Below are 20,320 nucleotides of genomic sequence, written 5' to 3' on the forward strand. Positions count from 1 at the left end.
AGCGAACGAGAGAGAGAGAGAGCGAACGAGAGAGAGAGAGCGAGAGAGATAGAGAGAAGAGAGAGAGCAAAGAACCAACTAGCTTGGGTACATTTGTGTCAAACACGAACTTTGCTAAGGGAGAGATGACATCGACAGGCGGGGGTCAAACAACAAAAGAATCCAGTGATCGAGAATGTGGAAGGAAGTGGAGGGGGAGGGTGCGTCGACATATCCGAAAGCTATAAAACTAAAAAAAAAACTCAAAAAAAAGTTGGGTCAAGAAACTTGCTCTGCGGGAGGCGCTCTGCCTCGGACCCCCCCCCTCACCCCCTCCTCACTCCCTCCAGGCCAAGAACCGGAAACTGGACCTCCTGGTTGTGGGCAAGAGGAAGGCGTGTACGTTCACTGCCGGGGAGAGGAAAGAGGAGATTAGAGATTGCCGAGTGGAAGAGGAGGAGGAAGAGGAGGAGGAGGAAGAGGAGGAGGAAGAGGAGGAGGAAGAGGAGGAGGAGGAGGAGGAAGAGGACGAGGAGGAAGAGGAGGAGGAGGAGGAGGAGGAGGAGGAGGAAGAGGAGGAGGAAGAGGAGGAGGAGGAGGAAGAGGAGGAGGAGGAGGAGGAGGAAGAGGAGGAGGAGGAGGAAGAAGAGGAGGAGGAGGAGGAGGAGGAGGAGGAGGAGGAGGAAGAGGAGGAGGAGGAGGAGGAGGAGGAGGAGGAGGAGGAGCGAGGACGAATAGAAAATCCATCGCCGAGATGAGGAAGAAGACAAATGAGGAAAAAGAAAGGGAGGGGGGGGGGGGGGAATGTCCAAAGAGGGAATGTATGTGTGTACATAAAACTGAGTCCGATTAAAATGATAAATGAAATAAAATAAAATAAAAAAGAGAGGAGAAGAAGAAGAAAAACCACAACATAAAGGAAGATGCCGAAGAACGGTCATCGAAATAAGACAAGATGGCGGTGTCGTGAATACATAAAAAAGGGACAATTGAAAAACTTTTATAATCTTAAAATATCTAGAAACTGTAATCATCAACGATCATATGACATTATGGGAAAAAGACGAAGAGAAGAACCTGAAGGGTTGGTAAAAGAGAGCTTAAAGGAGGGTACCAGAAAGGTGATAGGAAGGGGAAAAACTCCACTGATACTTACCTAACTTTCTACTAGAATTAGTGTACATGAAATAAATGTGTTCAGCACTAGAACCTATGTTCATGTAGATTAAAGTTCTTATGTAATTTTTGCGGACAGAGTTAGGATTAGAGGACTTTTTTTTTGGGGGGGGGCTGCGCTATTAGTTTTTTGAAAGAGGAGGAACAGGAAAAGGAAGAAAAAGAGAGGAATGAAATATATTAATTAGACTGCAAACGGTAATCGTTAGCCTCAGGCACAGCGTAACCATACTCTTCTTCAACAACAATTTACATTTTTTTCTCACTAATTTCTGACAATAGAAACTTTTTTTTTCTTGTTCTTATTTTGGGGCACCCTTGTAAACTTTTATGGTCCTGTTACCTGGAAAGTAGGTCAATCTTTTTTTTTTTTCACCTGACCTCGTTATGAACTGAAAGGTCTTCTGTGGGCCTTCATATTTTATCACTATAACACACTTTAACTCAGGATTTCTTTTATAACTTAGTTATTTACATGTCCTGTCTTCCGTTCTCTTGGATTCAACTACACGAAGAGAGAGAGAGAGAGAGAGAGAGAGAGATAGAGAGAGAGAGAGAGAGAGAGAGAGAGAGAGAGAGAGAGAGAGAGAGAGGATATACAACAGAAGGATAAGTTAGTACTGGTAGAAGGGACTGCATAAAAAGGAACAGACGACGAAGCTAAAAACAGCGAAATCGGAAAGAGAAAAAGAGAAGAACAAGAGTGAGGTGAGGAGGAGGAGGAGGAGGAGGAGGAGGAGGAGGAGAGGCTGGATGAAGGGACTGGGGACTAGGGGATTGGGTAGACGATGCCGGGAGGAAATTATTGTCTGCGTCGCTTAAGCACGAGGGTGTTAGGACCAGAATCGGCGGCTGTCTTGCGAGAAGGGTAAAAGGGGGGGGGGGGGAGGCGAAGGGAGATGAAGATTGGGGGGGGAGGGGGGCAGGGACGGGTGCCGAAGGAAATGAAGCATACAGGGAGGATGAATTGGTAACATAAATGAAGAGAGATGATGCAGTAGGCGAGCAGGGTCAACTGAACGAAATGAGGACCGGGTTGACGGTCGAGAAAACTGGTGAGAGGACCAGTCGTATTCGTAAACGAAATTTCAGAGCCCGAAAAAGTGCGTTGTACATGTGAACATCCCTAGGCTTGAGAGGAAAAAGGACCATACGATGGTATTCTTGAAAAAATTCTTATATATTCATATATATTAACACATACAATTAGATTAGTGAGGTTGCGGTCATATCGTGAGGGAAACACTGACTTAAGCTAAACGCGAGCAGATTCTAGGGCATAATGCTGAGCCCTTAGGTCCTGTGTGGCACTTTCCCTCTTTACGCTGGCTGCCGTCAGGCGATTTTATTCATCTCCGTCTCATCCCACCCTGAAGGCCTTCCCGCCACACGATTTTATCCATTTGAGGGGAACCTCCCCTGATGACGTCATCGTTAAAGAAGAACGTGAGTGGGGCTTTCGTTGATAAGAGAACACGGATGAGGTCATCATAGACATTAAAGGAGATCGTAAACAAAGAATGAACAGGTGGAGGGAAAGACGTACGAAGCCTTAGATGGAAGATGAATAATGAAGAAGTTATCACATACGGTAAAGAATAAACAAAGTCGTTACATATGTTGAAATAGAACCTGGATGAACTTATAATCATATGGTGGAAATATGAAATAAAAACGTGGATAGGTATCACATGCATTGAAAGAAAAATATGAAGTTATGCTAAAAGAGAACAAGGATGAAATAATCGTATAATTAAACAAGAAAAACACGAATTATCACATACGTTAAAGGAAAAACATTAAATCGCCACATACGTTAAATTAAAACATTAAATCATTACATACATTAAGGGAAAAAAAACTATCACCCACGTTAAAGGAAAAATATTTGATCATCACATACGCTAAGAGAAAAAACATTAAATAATCACATACGTTAAAGGAAAGACATTAAATCATCACATACGTTAATGGAAAAACATTAAATCATCACATACGTTAAGGGAAACAGAACCATCACTTTACGTTAAAAGAAAAAACTTAAATCATCACATACTGTACGTTAAGGGATTAACATTCAATCATCACATACATTAAAGGAAAAACATTAAATCATCACATACGTTAAGGGAAACAGAACCATCATATACGTTAAAGGAAAAACATTAAATCATCACATATATAAATGGAAAAACATTCAATCATCACATGCATTACAGGAAAAACATAAAATCATCACATACGTTAAGGGAAACAAAACCATCACATACGTTAAAGGAAGAACATTAAATTATCACATACGGTAAAGGAAAAACATTAAATAATTACATACGTTAGAGAAAAAAAATTAAATCATAAAATACATTAAAGAACAATAGTCATTAGATACGGTCAGGAAGAACAGGAACAGCCATAACATATGTTCAAAGGGAACAAGAGTAATCATCACATAACGTCAAAGGATAACAAGAACAGTTATCACATACGTCAAAGAACATGAATGACGTCATCACATAACGTTAAAGGAGAACACGGAGACGGCCATTCCATGAGTTAAAGAAGAACACGGACAAGATCACATACGTTAAAGGAGATACAAACTGATGACGTCAGCATCTCTACCGAAGCAGAGAAGGGAGGACCGACCCAGCGATCAATTTCCTCTATTAGAGTAGATCAAACCTGACATGGTTTCCTAGTTAAGTCTATCCGTCTTACTAGTTTTATTAATCAAATCTAAAAGTAATTTTCGTAAGAATGGCCAATGAAGTTAGCGGCTTTATCTTTTCGGGCTGCTGGGTTATCTATAAAGATCTACCGGTAATTTCCAAAAACAGAAATAATAAAGTTAGCAAAAGTCTACTTTCTCGTGTTAGAATGCGTTCAGTACGGTGCAAAAGGGGTACTCTTGTATGAATAAAGGGGGCGGACCCCCGCTCTGAAGAAGCTCTTCCCTGGTCGAGACCCCGAGCTTCAACAACGTCCAGAATCTGTCCATCATCGGCATAAAAGAAATCACCTTCTCTTAACCAGAATAAAGTGTTTCAATGTGTCACCGCGTTGAGCCAAACTTGTGAAGAGAACAGGAATGAACCGAAGATCAAAAATCAAAATTTAAGAAAGAAAAGCAGAAGGAAGAAGGAAGAGAACAGGAGTGAATCAAAGATTAAAAATCAAAATTTAAGAAAGAAAAGCAGAAAAAAGAAAGAAGAGAACAGGAGTGAACCAAAGATAAAAAATCAAAATTTAAGAAAGAAAAGCAGAAGAAGGAAGAGAACAGGAATGAACAAAAGATCAAAAATCAAAATTTAAGAAAGAAAATCAAAAGAAAGAATGAAGAGAACAGGAATGAACCAATGATTAAAAATCAAAATTTAAGAAAGAAAAGCAGAGGGAAGAAGGAAGAGAACAGGAGTGAACCGAAGATAAAAAATCAAAATCTAAGAAAGAAAACCAGAAGAAAGAATGAAGAGAACAGGAATGAACCAAAGATCAAAAATAAAAATAAAAATAAAAATAGAGGGAAGAATTAATCGACAAAGATTAGGAACAGAAGGGGACGGTAAAAAAGGAAAAAAGGAAGCAAATAGGAAGACAAAATTAATACAACGAAAGAAGAGGGGAAGAACCAAGAGAAAAGAAAAGTCTAAAGAAAAGACATAAAACGAGACATTTAGAAAGAAAAAGCCGATTAATATGAAAACCATGACAAAAATAAATAAATAAATAAATAAATAAATAAATAGAAAAATGAAAGTAAACAAGGAAATCATTAGATAGAATAAGACGTCTAAAGAATATAGTAAAACAAGACAATATGAAGAACCAAGACAAAAATAAAAAATAAGAAATAAAAAATAAACAATGAAATTATTAAACAGAATAAGACGTCGAAAGAATACAGTAAAACAAGACAATACAAAGAAAATAATAAAGAAAGAAGCGAATCGAGGAGAGGAGAGAGAAGAATGGCATGGAAGAAAAAGAAGAAAAGCGAAGAAAGACAAGAACAAACAAGAGCGAAAGGAATCGAACAAGACGAACAAGAAAGGAAAGAAAAAGGGAAGAAAAGAAGAAGAGAAGCGAGGTGAGGTGAGAAAAGGATAAGAGAAAACGTGAAAGAACAAGAGCAGAAAACAAAGAAAACGAAAAGTGAAACCGAAGAAGGGGAAGAAGAAAAAGGAATAGTAATCTAGACAGAGAGAGAGAGAGAGAGAGAGAGAGAGAGAGAGAGAGAGAGCGGGGGGAAGAAGAGGCAGACAGAGAATCACAAGAGAAACAGCTCGACAGAGAATGAGAGAGAGAGAGAGAGGGGGGGGGAGAGAGGAGAGAGAGAGAGAGAGAGAGGGGGGAGAGAAGGAGAGAGAAAGAGAGAGAGAGAGAGAGAGAGAGAGAGAGAGAGAGAGAGAGAGAGAGAGAGAGAGAGAGAGAGAGAGAGAGAGAGAGGGAGAGAGAGAGAGAGAGAGAGAGAGAGAGAGAGAGAGAGAGAGAGAGAGAGAGAGAGGGGAGAGAGACACAGAGAGAGAGAGAGAGAGAGAGAGAGAGAGAGAGAGAGAGAGAGAGAGAGAGTGAGATAGAGAGAGAGTCGAGAGAGAGACCAAGACAGAGAGGGAGGAGGGAGGGGGAGAGTGTGGGGGAGGGGGCGCCCTAACTGCCGCGTCACGCCACGGCGGGGGGGGGGAGGTGGTAGGGGCGGGGGGGAGGTGGTAGGGGCGGGGGAGAGGGTGACACCGGCGAGACCAGGGAGGTGGGGGGAGGGGGAGGGGGGTGAAGGGAAGGACGGATATTGGTCATCGCCATTCGACCAATCACGAATCAATGAAGAGGAGCGAAATTGTGAATAGGGACGGCGGAGAGGAGGAAAAGCGACCGTATTGAAGAGGAGGAGGAGGAGGAGGAGGAAGAGGAGGAGGCGGGGCGAGGGGAGGAAGCGAGAACAATGAAGAACACGAGAAGAACACGGAAACGAGATCGAGGATGAGGAGTCGAGAACGAGAACGGAAGAGATTGCCAGCCCCCTTCCCGTATCAGAGAGGAGGGAAGGGAAAGGGGGGAGGGGAGGAGAGTGGCGGGGAAAGAGAACGGGGGGAGGGGAAATAGATGTGGAAGGAGGTGGGACAGGATAGGGGAGGAGGGAGGGCGAGGGAGGGGAGAGGGGAGGGGAGAGGGAAGAGGAAGTGGGGTGGTGTGTGGGGTCCTTCTCCTTGTACCCTTGTTCCTACTGCCGCCAAGCGAATTAATTCATCCTTGATTGATTCCCATCGGTGGTTGGAAGGAGTTAAACCTAATCTCGATGAACCTAACCTTCCACGGGGAGGGGAGGAGGAGGAGGAGGCTTTGGAGGAGGAGGAGGAGGAAAAGGAGGGGTAGGGACGAGGTGGAGCTGCGAGAAAGAGGAGGAGAGAGGAGGATGAGAAGGCGAGTAAGAGGCGGAGGAGGCGAGGAGGATGAGAGGGCGAGGAGAAGGAGGAGGAGGAGGTGACGAGGAGGAGGAGGAGGGGGAGGAGGAGGAGGAGGAGGAGGAGAATAAGGGAGGAGGAGGAGGGAGGAGGAGGAGGGAGGAGGAGGAGAGAGGAGGAGGAGGAGGAGGGAGGAAGAGGACTGTGACAAAAGAACATGTGGAGCAGAAGGGTGGATGGAAAGCGAAATAAGCGATGGACGACGACGACGACGACGAGGACGCAGCAGCATCGAAATACGAATGAAAGCTTTCCGAGTGGAAAAGGAATTCGAACAGAGGCGGAAGTTGAAAATTGAGGAAGAAAGTGTCTCAATCAGATGACTTACCTTCGATTTTTTTTTTTTTTTTGGGGGGGGGGGAAGTGACTGTTTTGGGGGACGACCATTTTTTTGGGGGGTGACTGTTTTGGGGACGACTTTTTTGGGGAGTGAAATTTTTGTGTGATTTTTTTGGTGAGAGAAATATGTGTTATGACTTTTTCAGGGTGACCTTTTGTGGGTGATTTTTTTGTGGGTGATTTTTTGGAGGGCTGACTTTTTTGGGGGGTTGACTTTTTTTGGGGGTGGTCTTTTTAATTATGTGAAAGCAAAATAAAATCGAGGACCCGTATAAAGTCACCACGGCTGCACCGACCAGTGAAGCACATTGGACGAAAAAGACCTACAACAGTTATCTGGCGGTTTGTGATTGGTCTAAGACGAAAAGGGGCGTGGCTTGTTTCGCCTAGGACCACAACGAGGAAGAGGAGGAGCAAAGAGAGAAGAGAAAGAAATAAAGAGAAGGAAAAGAGTACAGGGAAGAAAGGAAGACACAAAAAAGAGAAAGATTAGAGAGGCGAAAAAAAGTAAAAGGTGATGAAAAAGAGACAAGGAAAAGAGAAGTATCAGAGAAACGAGGAGAAGAAAGACGAAAAAAGAGTAAAAAGGGGAGAAAAACGATACAAGGAAAAGAGTAGAAGAGCGAAAAGAAGACAAAACTAAGAGATAGAGTGGAAGAGGACCAAGAGTTGACAAAGAGTAAGACAGACAATAAAGATTACAAACACAAAAGGAAGAAGGAAGAGAAGGAATAGAGGGAAGAGAGGAGACCAAGGGGGACAGAGTGTCACAAACGCGTGAAGAAAGAGGGAAAGAAACAAGTTAACCCTTTAAACTCCAATGACAAGATGTTTTGTCATTTGGTCGAATAAAACAAAAAATCATAAAACACCAAAATGTTTGATCAAACACCAGAAAAATATGACGTCAGTCCTCGCGCGGTCAAGCCGCATCAGATCCTATTCGGATGTACGGGCCGGCGCGAGGCCTACCATATCCGGTTTTTCGTATCTACACCACAAGCGGCTGACATGAGTTGAATGGGTTAAGAAAGAGCAGAAGAAGAAAAAAATAAAAGAACGAAAATAGACGATGCAGACATGAGGGATCAGGCGAGGAAGAGGATAAAGGAAGAAGAGGATACAATCCTGTCCAATGCCTCTTAAATACTACACTGGTAGCGTAACCGGAAACCTAATGGTCTCGCGCTCGATTAATTGTGGGTTCGAATCCCGCACTCTTCTCTGATTTCCAGCAGTGAATGTTAATTTCCTGCCCCAATAGGCTAAGTGTATAGTAGGGCAAAGGTGACGGCTTCGGGCGCAGCGACTTAGCGCCTCCTGGCGTAGGCTCTGCATCTTCCAAATACAATAAATAAACGACACAAATTACCTTTAAATCCTAGAACTATTTTTTTCATAGACGAAAAAGACGCCAAATTTAGTTCCATTCTTTTTCCTCTTCTTTTGGACGCATAATTAATGTCCTGCCAATAGGCGCGAATCAACAAAGCCAATATCAGGAACAGGAAGAATTCCAATGCAAGGAACTCTACAATTCCTTGTGAGAACCAGGAACCACAAACTCAAAAATTAGTGGAAATTAAAAAGAGTAGCAGATGGTAACAAGGACGGTAATGAAATAAACAAAATGTCGTGATAATGTCCACTGAAATTTACACAGTCAGCTCCATGACAGAAAAAGATTTCCAACAACGAAACTGGAAAAAAAAATAGTACCAAAATAACCAGAGGTCAAATAAAGCGAAAATTGAAACAGAACTGAGAGAGAACAAGAATATATTTTGGGTGGTTGGGGGTGTAAATATAAGCTTGGAAAGGGGAAGACGAAAATAGACGAATAAATATCACAACCTGACGAGGCTACAAGAGGCGTTTCGAAAAAATGAGAAGAAAGAAAACAGAAGCTTGGTACGAAAATGAACAAAGCTGAAACCAGAGATGACCACAACAGAGGTTAAGATAGGAAGACAAAGGCATCAGAAACTTGAATGGAAAAACAAATAAAACTGAAAAAAATAGAACCTGAGACGGCTAGAAGAGATTGAATTTACGAAAAAAAAAAGCAGAAATTAAAAATACGAAGACAAAAAAACGACAGAAACTTAAAAAGGAAAACGAATAAAACAACAAAAAATAAACGGAAACAGACCTAGAGACATCTCGACCAAACAGAGAAACAGTTTGGCCAGAAACAGAGGCCCAGCTCATACCAACTTTAAGACTAGAAAAAAAAAAATGTAAGCGAATCAGAAATGTTATTTCAAACCTGATTGAGAACATGAGGCGACGAAGAAGAGAGAGGGCTCTCTCTTGCTCGCCATGACTCTCTCTTCCTCTCCATACGACAAAGCCTTCCACAGCTCTTTTCCTCAAAAACATAAAAAGTTCCATTCGGACGTTGTGACGACTCTTCCACGACTTCGTTCGGCTTTGGCCACTTAGCTCGAGGCTTCCAAATTCATTGGGTAAACATCTAAATAGTGAGGGTGGTGGTGGTGGTAGTAGTAGTAAGAGTAGTAGTAGTAGCAGTAGTAATAGTAGTAGTAGCAGTAGTAATAGTAGTAGCAGCAGTAGCAGTAGTAGTAGTAGTAGTAGTAGTAGTAGTAGTAGTAGTAGTAGTAGTAGTAGTAGTAGTAGTAGTAGTAGTAGTAGTAGTAGTAGTAGTAGTAGCAGCAGCAGCAGCAGTAGTAGTAGTAGTAGTAGTAGTAGTGATTATCATCATTATTATTTTTATCATTATTTTTATCTTATTACTATTATCATTATCATAATTATTTCTATTAGTATTATAATTGATAATATTGATAATATTATTATTGTTATTATTATCATTATTGAGTAAGGGATAGATTTTTTTTTTTTTTTAAGATTGGTCCGTGAGAGGGACACTTTGGATAAAGTCTTGGTCCTCATATGTATTCGTCTTCTGCCGCAATTGTTCTACTCCATGTTCTTCAACATTCAATCATGCATATTCTTCAGAAGGCTGAGAGCTTTTTGTTAGTTCTGAAACGTTTTCCAAACACTCACGTCTCCTAAGAAAGAACATCTGGTTCTACCCAATGTTCTTTATTGTTCAGCCACGCATATTCTTCACCAGGCTATGAATTATACGTTAGTTCTGAAATTTTCTTCGAGCACATGTAGTACGTCTCTTAGGTAAGAACAACTAACTCTACTCCATGTTTTTCAGTATTCAGCCACGAATGTTCTCCGACAGATTCTTGAAATGTTCTCCAAAAATATACACTACGTCTTTTTGGTAAGAACTAACTCTATTCTATGTTCTTCAGTGTTCAGCTACAACTGTTCTTCAACTGACTCTTGAAATGTTCTCCAAACGCATACAACTCCTTGGTAAGATTACATGATTCTACACGATGTTCTTCACTGTTCAATGTTCTTCAACAAACTCATGAAATGTTCTTCCACCACATACGTCCCCTTGGGTCATCTGAACCAATACAGACTTCATTTGCTGAACTGAGCAATAAAATGACAACAATCTTGGGCTGAATGTTTACAATCAGGAGGTTTTCCGAAACTTGGAGTTTCCGAAGGAAATCGTCACAATTCAAGTAATTTTGTCTTCAAGTGATTCAATGAGGCGATGCGGACAAATTTCCGAACTTCGGTGGAGTCCTACACGGCTTATATAGAAAGGTAATTGAGGTGGAAGAAGAAGACATGAGTGATTCCGAGTTTTATCACTGATTAGTCCCTTCATAAGGATGAAAATTGTCAGGAATAAACTCGGACCAGGAACTGCGTGGTCTTCATCTATTTTTCACAAGGTATCATGATGTAGATATAGATATACATATACATATATATATATACATATATGAATAATAATAATAATGACAATAATGATTATAACAATAATAATTAAAATAATGACAATAATAATAATAATAATAATAATAATAATAATAACATACATATACCAAGGCTTTTTCCCCCTTACAAGGGAAGTAGCCAAAAAGAAAAAGGCATAAAATCATTCCCACACACTCCATCCCTGAATACACTCCACTCCCCTCTACCCTCCCTCTTATCTTAGCACCTCCTGGATGACAGGTCATCCCTGCACCTTGTCCACTGCCCTGGGTCAGAGGCAGTGTCGCAAGACACAGCACATCCACAACAAGGCCGCTTCATTAAATCGGCGACCCCCCCTCTCCATCCCCCCCATGCATAAAAGGAGAAGACGGGGAGAAATCCCTTCGGGCTGCGTCAAATTTTGCTCACACATACTACCTCACCCCCATCCCCCCACCCATTTCACCTCATGCATCACAACATCATCCATATACAACCATTCTCCATTCACACCTGTCTTCTGTCCTCTCCCGTCCTTCCTCAACAGACATTCCCCTCTTCCCCAAAGCCCCCTTCACCCCATCCATCCACCTCATCCTAGGACGTCCCCTCATGTTCACTCCCTCCACATCTGCCTTCCATACCTCTTTTACTAGTCTTTCTTCACTCATTCTTTCCATGTGTCCAAACCATCCTAATACTCTTTCATCAACCCTCTCTCCCAATTCCTTTTCCACCCCTGCTCTCCTCCTCACCTCCTCATTTCTCACTCTATCTAGCCTAGTAACCCCCATCATACTTCTCAGACACCTCATCTCAAACACATTCAAACTCCTTCTTTCTTCCTCTTATATGTTCCATATTTCTGCCCCATACAGTGCTGTTGGCACAATCACTCCTTCATACAGTCTCCTCTTAGCATCCATTCCCAAATATCTATTCCTCATTACATTTTTTAATCCAAGGCATTTCCTCGCTTCTCTCATTCTACATTCTACCTCCACCTCCACTCCACCTTTTCCTGCCACATTTGCATCCGAGTATCTAAAACTATCCACTTCCTCCAGCCGCTCTCCCTTAATGCTCACTTTCAGTCTCCTGCTACTTTCACCCCTTGTACATCTCATCACCTTACTTTTACTCACATTTATCTTCAGCTTTCTTCTTTCACACACTCTCCCAAACTCTGTCACCAACTTCCTCAATCCCTCCGATCCTGCCACAAGCGCAGTGTCGTCCGCAAACAACAGCTGGCTCACCTCCCATTTTTCTCCATTTTCTTTAACCATCTCCAATCCCTGACCCACCACCGTTGCAGTTACCTCTCGCAACACCCCACCCATGTACAAGTTGAACAGCCAGGGTGACATAACGCATCCCTGATGAAGTCTCACCTTTACCTCGAACCACTCACTCTCTCCATTTCTAATCCTGACACATGCTCTACTACTCTCGTAAAAATTCTTGACAGATCCCAGAAGCTTTCCTCCTATCCCGTATATCCGCAGAACCTCCCACAGTGCCCTCCTGTCCACCCTGTCATAAGCCTTTTCCAGATCCATAAAAGCCCAAAAAACATCCTTCCCCTTTCCTATAGCTTTCTCACATATCTGTCTTACCACAAAAATCTGATCTACACAACCTCTACTTGTCCTAAATCCACACTGTTCCTCACCAATTACTCCCTCTGTTCCTCTCCTAATCCTCTCAAACAAGATCCTCCCATAAGCCTTCCCAACTACACTTAGCAAGATAATCCCTCTGAAACTACTGCATTCACACTTGTCCCCTTTTCCCTTGTAAAGTGGAACGATACAGGCACTCCTCCAGTCCTCCGGCACTCTACCCTCTCTCCAGCAAATATCAAATAACCTCACTAGCCAGTCCACCATCACTAACTCCTTTCTTTAGACATTCTGCATGGCATCCATCCAGACCAGGTGCCTTACCTGCTTTCATCATCTTAACAACTGCCTTCACTTCATCCTTCCTTATTTCTCCTCCATTTTCCTCACTCATCACTCTCATTTTCTTAGCATTTCCCACTGCAGCTATCCCTTCCTATCCTCCTTCACATTTAGCAACTCCCTAAAATATTCTGCCCATCTTCCCCTTACTGCCTTCTCTTCCATTATCATCTCTCCATCTGCACCTTTTACCTTTTCTTCTCTACTTGATTCGCCTCCTCTTCTTCTCTTAATTTCTTTCAAAAACATATTTTTATTACTTTCAAAAATTTCTGTCACACTCTGTCATACTGTCATAATAATAACAATAATAATAATAATGATAATAATAATGACGACAACAACATTAATAATGATAATAAAATAATAATAATAATAATATCGTCCAAAAACACTTGGGTTCCGATTACTTACGTCAATTCATGGGCTATCCTTACGCACAACCAAAACTGTCCCATGATATATCAAAATTATACAAGTATAATCATCACCATTGTTGAGTGTACAATGTTTCAATAGGTAAATTTCCCTCAATAAAAAAAGTAAAAAGGCATAGCATCAATGCAGAAACACACAAACACACACACCTAGTGGCGCAGTGGTTAGAGCTCTCGCCTGCCCCTACGGCGGACCGGGTTCGAGTCCTGTCCAGGGCTGAAATAATTTCAGTATCGCTGCGCTGCGGATTGTTATTCCAACTCTCGTGGGCGGGGAGTTGGGTATGTGTGTGTGCGTGTAAGGTCACAGCATTACCCATGGATCGGTCATGCGAGCTCTGAGCTCTCATCCAGGAGGTTAATAACTGTCGATCACGAATCCAACACGTGATCGAAGACCATGGTGAATCACACGTACACACACACACACACACACAAGCTGGGCCAGGGGCAAATGTCCCGTAATGGTACGTCTCCTGTTCGTCAACCTACTCGGAAATCATTGTGTGTTAAGCTCAAAACTGTTCAGCTTTAAACTTGAATCAAAGAGCGTAAACGGAACGTATTTCCGTTTAAGCGCCTGATGATCTAAAAAGAACAACTGGTTTATACTAAACTACTCCACCTTTAACCTCGTCATGCGGTTTTATCTATCTTGTTGACATCCCACATTAAATCATGAAAACACACACACATACACGCGCGGGCGCACACACACACAAACACACACACACACATGCACACATTTATATATAATTTGTTTTATATTCTATATACCAAGAGCATTTTCCCCCTTATAAAGGAGGTAGCCAAGTCAGAGGCACGTAATTATTCCCACCCATTTCACTCCCTTCCACCACCCTTTCCACCACACCATCTTTTCTAGTAAAAATTATATATATATATATATATATATATATATATATATATGTGTGTGTGTGTGTGTGTGTGTGTGTGTGTGTGTATATATGTATATATATATATATATATACATATGTATATATGTATATATATATATATATATGGAATGGATGCTAAGAGGAGACTGTATGAAGGAGTGATTGTGCCAACAGCACTGTATGGGGCAGAAGCATGGAACATAAGAGAGGAAGAGAGGGGGAGTTTGAATGGGTTTGAGATGAGGTGCCTGAGAAGTATGATAGGGGTTACTAGGCTAGATAGAGTGAGAAATGAGGAGGTGAGGAGGAGAACAGGGGTGGAAAGGGAGTTGTGAGATAGGGTTGGTGAAAGAGTATTGGGATGGTTGGGACACATGGAAAGAATGAGTGAAGACTAGTAAAAGAGGTGTAGGAGTGAACATGAGGGATTGACCTAGGACGAGATGGATGGATGGGGTAAAAGGGGCTTTGGGAAAGAGGGGAATGTCTGTTGAGGAAGGACAGGAGAAGACAGAGGATTGGGATGAATGGGGAATGATTGTATATAGTTGATGCTGTGATGCATGAGATGGAGTGGGTGGGGGATGGGGGGTGAGAAATAAATTGATGCAGCCTAAAGAAATGGATGGATGGGGTAAAAGGGGCTTTGGGAAAGAGGGGAAAGTCTGTTGAGGAAGGACGGGAGAGGACAGAAGACAGGGGTGAATGGAGAATGGTTGTATATGGTTGATGCTGTGATGCATGAGGTGGAATGGGCGGGGGGATGGGGGGTGAGGTAGTATGTGTGAGCAAAATTTGACGCAGCCCAAAGGGATTTCTCCCCGTCTTCTCCTTTTCTGCATGGGGGGACACAGAGGGGGGGTCGCTGATTTAATGAAGCGGCCTTGCTGTGGATGTGCTGTGCCTTGCGACACTGCCTCTGACCTAGGGCAGTGGACGAGGTGCAGGGATGACCCGTCATCCAGGAGGTGCGAAGATAAGGTGGAGGGTGGAGTGTATTTAGGGATGGAATGGTTTTATGCCTTTTATTTTTGGCTACCTCCCTTGTAAGGGGAAAAAAAGCCAAGGTATATTTATGATGTATGTATATATGTATGTATGTATGTATATATATATATATATATATATATATATATATATATATATATATATATATATATGTCCATCTCTTTGTAAATAGAACAATTTAAGTTGGCCAACATGTCTCGTACACACTTAAGGTTTAGGTATTATTTTTAAGGTACACAATTTTATATATATATATATATATATATATATATATATATATATATATATATATATATATATATATATGTCCATCTCCTTGTAAATAGAACAATTTAAGTTGGCCAACATGTCTCGTACACACTTAAGGTTTAGGTATTAACTTTAAGGTATACAATTTTGTATCCTCTAGGGCTACAAGTAGTAATCCTAGTCAAGAATCAGGTTTAGTCTAAACTTAACCTGATTCAGGAATTAACACTTTAACATTCATTTACCTCCCACTGAGAAGCTTACCCTACATACCTCCTAACCCTTCTACCTAACCGAATCTCCCTATACCTGAATAAAACCGCCTGACGACAACTAGAATAAAACTCCGTCAGTCAGAGATAATCAAGGAAGATGTCGCCATTGCCGAGGTAATGAAGCCAACTTTATTTCCCATTTCAGAATGAGGAAAGTGTTGGTCTTCTTTATGGCCCCATCTTAATGGTATGGGGTGGCCTTATGTCCACATTTGTAGTGGACGGATGAATTCTCCGATGGCCTTTTCGTCCTCTCTGCCCAGTGTCCTGTCAACTGGTACAAAGAGCGACAATTAGACGGAAGACAATTAGCCTCGTCGACAGTTCTTGGATGACGGGTCAAATGGTCACTTATCCACTGCGACAAGTACGCGTGAAATTATGAACTTCATCTACTATCTACTGTAAGATAACCTACCCTAAGTTTAGTTAGTCTAACCTTAATTAATCTAGCTTAGCCAAATCTAAGCTAACCTAAATTACCTTAACCTAAATTAACTTAACCAAGGCTAACCTAATCTAACCTAACCGAAACTAACCTAGTCTGAGCCAAACTAATTTAAGCTAACCTAAATTAACTCAAGCTAACCCAACCTAACCTAACCTATCCTAACCAAGATCTAAATACATAACAACTAGATGTTAAACGGCATACATTTAACTCTCTCTCCTATCTCCGCCTAATCATCATCTAGTTGTCAATTCATCCAATTGTCTCTCCGCCTAATTGTCTCTCCACCTAGTTATCTCCTCATTGTCGATCCACCCAGCTGTCTCCTAATTGTCTCTCCCCAAACTATCTCCTAATTCTCTCTCTGACTACTTGTCTCTTGATTGTCTCCTAACTCTCTCGCCTAATTGGCTTTCCGTCTAATCGTTTCATATTTATATCTTCGCCTAATTGTCTCTTCACCTAGTTATCTCCTAAGTGTCTCTCCACTTAATCGTCTCTTATATATCTCTTCGCCTGATTATCTCTCCGCCTGGTTATCGCCTAGTTTTCTCTCCACCCAGTTATCTCCTAATGCTCTCCCCACCTATTCGTCTCCTAATTATCTCTTTGCCTGATTATCTCTCCGCCTAGTTATCTCCTAGTTTTCTCTCCACCCAATTATCTCCTAATGTTCTCCCCACCTATTCGTCTCATGATTCTCTCTCCGACTAGTCGTCTCCTGAATATCTCCTAATACTATCCCCACCTATTCGTCTCCTAATTATCTCTCCGGCTAGTTATCGCCTAGTTTTCTCTCCACCCAGTTATCTCCTAATGCTCTCCCCACCTGTTCGTCTCCTAATTATCTCTTTGCCTGATTATCTCTCCGCCTAGTTTTCTCTCCACCCAGTTATCTCCTAATGCTCTCCCCACCTACAGTATTCGTCTCCTAATTATCTCTTCGCCTGATTATCTCTCCGCCTAGTTATCGCCTAGTTTTCTCTCCACCCAGCTATCTCCTAATGCTCTCCCCACCAGTTCGTCTCCTAATTATCTCTTTGCCTGATTAACTCTCCGCCTAGTTATCGCCTAGTTTTCTCTCCACCCAATTATCTCCTACTGTTCTCCCCACCTATTCGTCTCATGATTCTCTCTCCGACTAGTCGTCTCCTGAATGTCTCCTAATACTCTCTCCGCCTAATTATCTCCTAAATATCTCTCCGCCTAGTTATCGCCTAACTGCCGTTCCACGGGAAGGAAAAAGGGCTTAATCTCATTCAGATGGTTAGAGAATCAGGGGGGGGGGGCTATGGAGGTGACTCAGCCCCCCAAAATCCAATTAGCCCACCCCCAATTGATTTTTACTCAAAAGTATTAATAAATACACGACACCGGAAAACTTACAAAAATAAGTTAGGTTTATGGGGAATTCGAGATACATGGTGTACATAGATAAAATATAACATTGTAGCTATCATTACAGGCATATCAAATATTATCAATGATTATGATATAGAAATGTGTGTGGGGGCACACTACAGTGGCAGCCCCCCCCCCCCATAAAGCATGATTAACTCCTCCCCCCCAAAATTTAATTTCTAGCTAAGGCCCTGTATACGATGCCTCAATCGCTCAAGAGTAGATCAATAGAAATCACCTACTGCTCTCCACGACATTCTGCGGTGTCTTGGGGCTGTAAGCAATTTGTCAGCCGGACGTCAGTACGACAGAACTTCTCTTCCAAACATTTATGTTCCTGTCCAAACATAATTTCAGTCATGCAAAGTCATTTGTGAGTTTAATGATTGAAATTCAATTACTTTCATGTATATATATATATATATATATATATATATATATATATATATATATATGTGTGTGTGTGTGTGTGTGTGCGTGTGTGTGTGTGTGTGTGTGTGTGTGTGTGTGCGTTTGTGTGTGAGTGTGCGTGTGCAAAAATTATTTGGACGCACGCGTTATTCTAGTCATACAGAAAAACCACAAAGATAATAACAGAAAGTAGACCGAGCGCTTTCGTCTATTTAGACATTTTCAAGGTACAGAGTCACAAACAAGAGATTAAGGTATATATGGACAGTGGAAGGCGAACCTCTCCCCTTGACCTACAGTTTTCGGTCATCGAGAGTTTGGGGCAACAATTGTCTTAATAATAAAATTATCCAACTTATACAATCCTTAAATTGTAAACAAATGTATTCTTTATCAGACTACTTGATGATATTTCTATTCAATTGTGATTTATTTTTAACAATTACTTTAGCACCAATCGCCCCCGCAATCGTTAGGCAATTCTGACGTAATATTTGTGATGCTTTAATCTTACACTACATTTCTTTCCAGGCTGACCAATATACTTTTTGTTGCAATCTTTACATGGAATTAAATATACACAATCTTTCTTATTTTGAGGATAAAACCCTAAAAACTTTAATTCTAAAAACCTACTTGTTCTTCCTTACCATGGTAATCTCATCAAATTACGTAATTCTTAAGAGTTTCAACATTCAAGTAATTTTCAAAAACTCCAAGACAGTCAAAATCTTTAAATAAAAAATTCACCGATAAATAAGGAAGGCTATGTATATTCAATTCCATGTAAATATTGCAACAAATGCTATATTGGTCAGAGTGAAAAGGAATTAAATGTAAGATTAAAACAACATAAATATAGCGCTAGAACTGGGCAAATGTCTAAAGCGTTATTTGTTCACCTTAGATATTTCAGCCAATGCATTGTGTGGGGGGATACTAAAGTAATTGTTAAAAGTAATTCTTTATATAATAGAAATATCATGGAGTCCAGTCTGATAAAAAATACATTTGTTAACAATTTATGGATTGTATAAGTTGGATAATATTATTATTAAGACAATTGTTGCTCCAAATTCTCGATGATCGAAAACTGTTGGTCACGAGGAGAGGTCAACCTTCCACTGTACATATATACCTTAATCTTTTGTTTGTGACTCTGTACCTTGAAAATGTCAAAATAGACGAAAGCGCTCAGTCTAGTTTCTGTTATTATTTTTGTGGCTTTTCTGCACATATATATATATATGCAATAAAAACACTAGGAGCGTGTGTTCACAAATGCGTAAATAACCACTAGGAAAAATAAACTAACTGCTTCGTTAGTTTATTTTTCCTAGTGGTTATTTACGCAATATATATATATATATATATATATATATCTATGTGTGTGTGTGTGTGTGTATATATATATATATGTATGTGTGTGTATATATATAAATATATATATATATATATATATATATATATATGAGAAATTCGCTAGTGAACAGCGACATCAATCAGACAATCTCCTTGAGTTCTCATGGTTTTATACCGTCGATGGTCGAGCGGAGTAAGGCGGGTGCCTTGGAAGTTTGGGTCCAGATGCAGCGGGTTCGAATCCCATGCGCCACTGTCAACGAGATTGTCTGATATATATATGTGTATATATAATGTAATATATATATATATATATATATATATATGTACAGTATATACATGTACATATATATATGTATATATATACATGTATATATATATTATATATATATATATATATATATATATATATATATATATATATACACACACATCCTCTAAGGAGCGGAGCCAGAAAGAAGTTGATAAAGGTTCTTCAAGGGGAATCGATAACTGGAAATTGTGAACGATTTCACGCTAATTACACTGAGGTTGCTGGCATGTAATTTTGGTATCGAGTTGGAAAAAAAAGGACAAAAAGAATATTGCTGTTCTGGAATGTAACACGAATGAAGGTAAGTACATAAGAATAAAGGAGGTTGCAAGAAACCGCTTGATTTGCTTTTGTTATGAAGAGTATCGATGGATGACACCCTAATCACTTTTTTATATTAAATTGCATTTTCCAAAGGCCATTTTATTAAAAAAAAAATGGAGAGTTCTGAATTCTGTAATCTACATGTACTCCCAGTATGTAGGAGTGATTCAGTGAAAAATTGCTCGTTGAACCCGTAGACTTTCGTAACGCGTTCTTAACTTTATTGTCAGTTTTTCGACCCACATTCTTCCCACCTCATTGCTCACCAAAGCAGAAAATCCAGCCTCTGCCTTTAAAAATACTCTTTTTATTTTTATTCATATCTGTTTCATAATTTTTTTCAAAATCTTAGTTTAATTCATAGTTTGTGTTTTATATATGAGTGAGCGTTGTTCCAAAAAAATATCTAATCTGATTCATACGTATAAACATAGCAGACTTCTGC

Source organism: Oratosquilla oratoria, chromosome 7 (genome assembly GCF_046742065.1).
Source record: "Oratosquilla oratoria isolate Oo_2021 chromosome 7, ASM4674206v1, whole genome shotgun sequence".
In the NCBI taxonomy this organism is placed as follows: Eukaryota; Metazoa; Arthropoda; class Malacostraca; order Stomatopoda; family Squillidae; genus Oratosquilla; species Oratosquilla oratoria.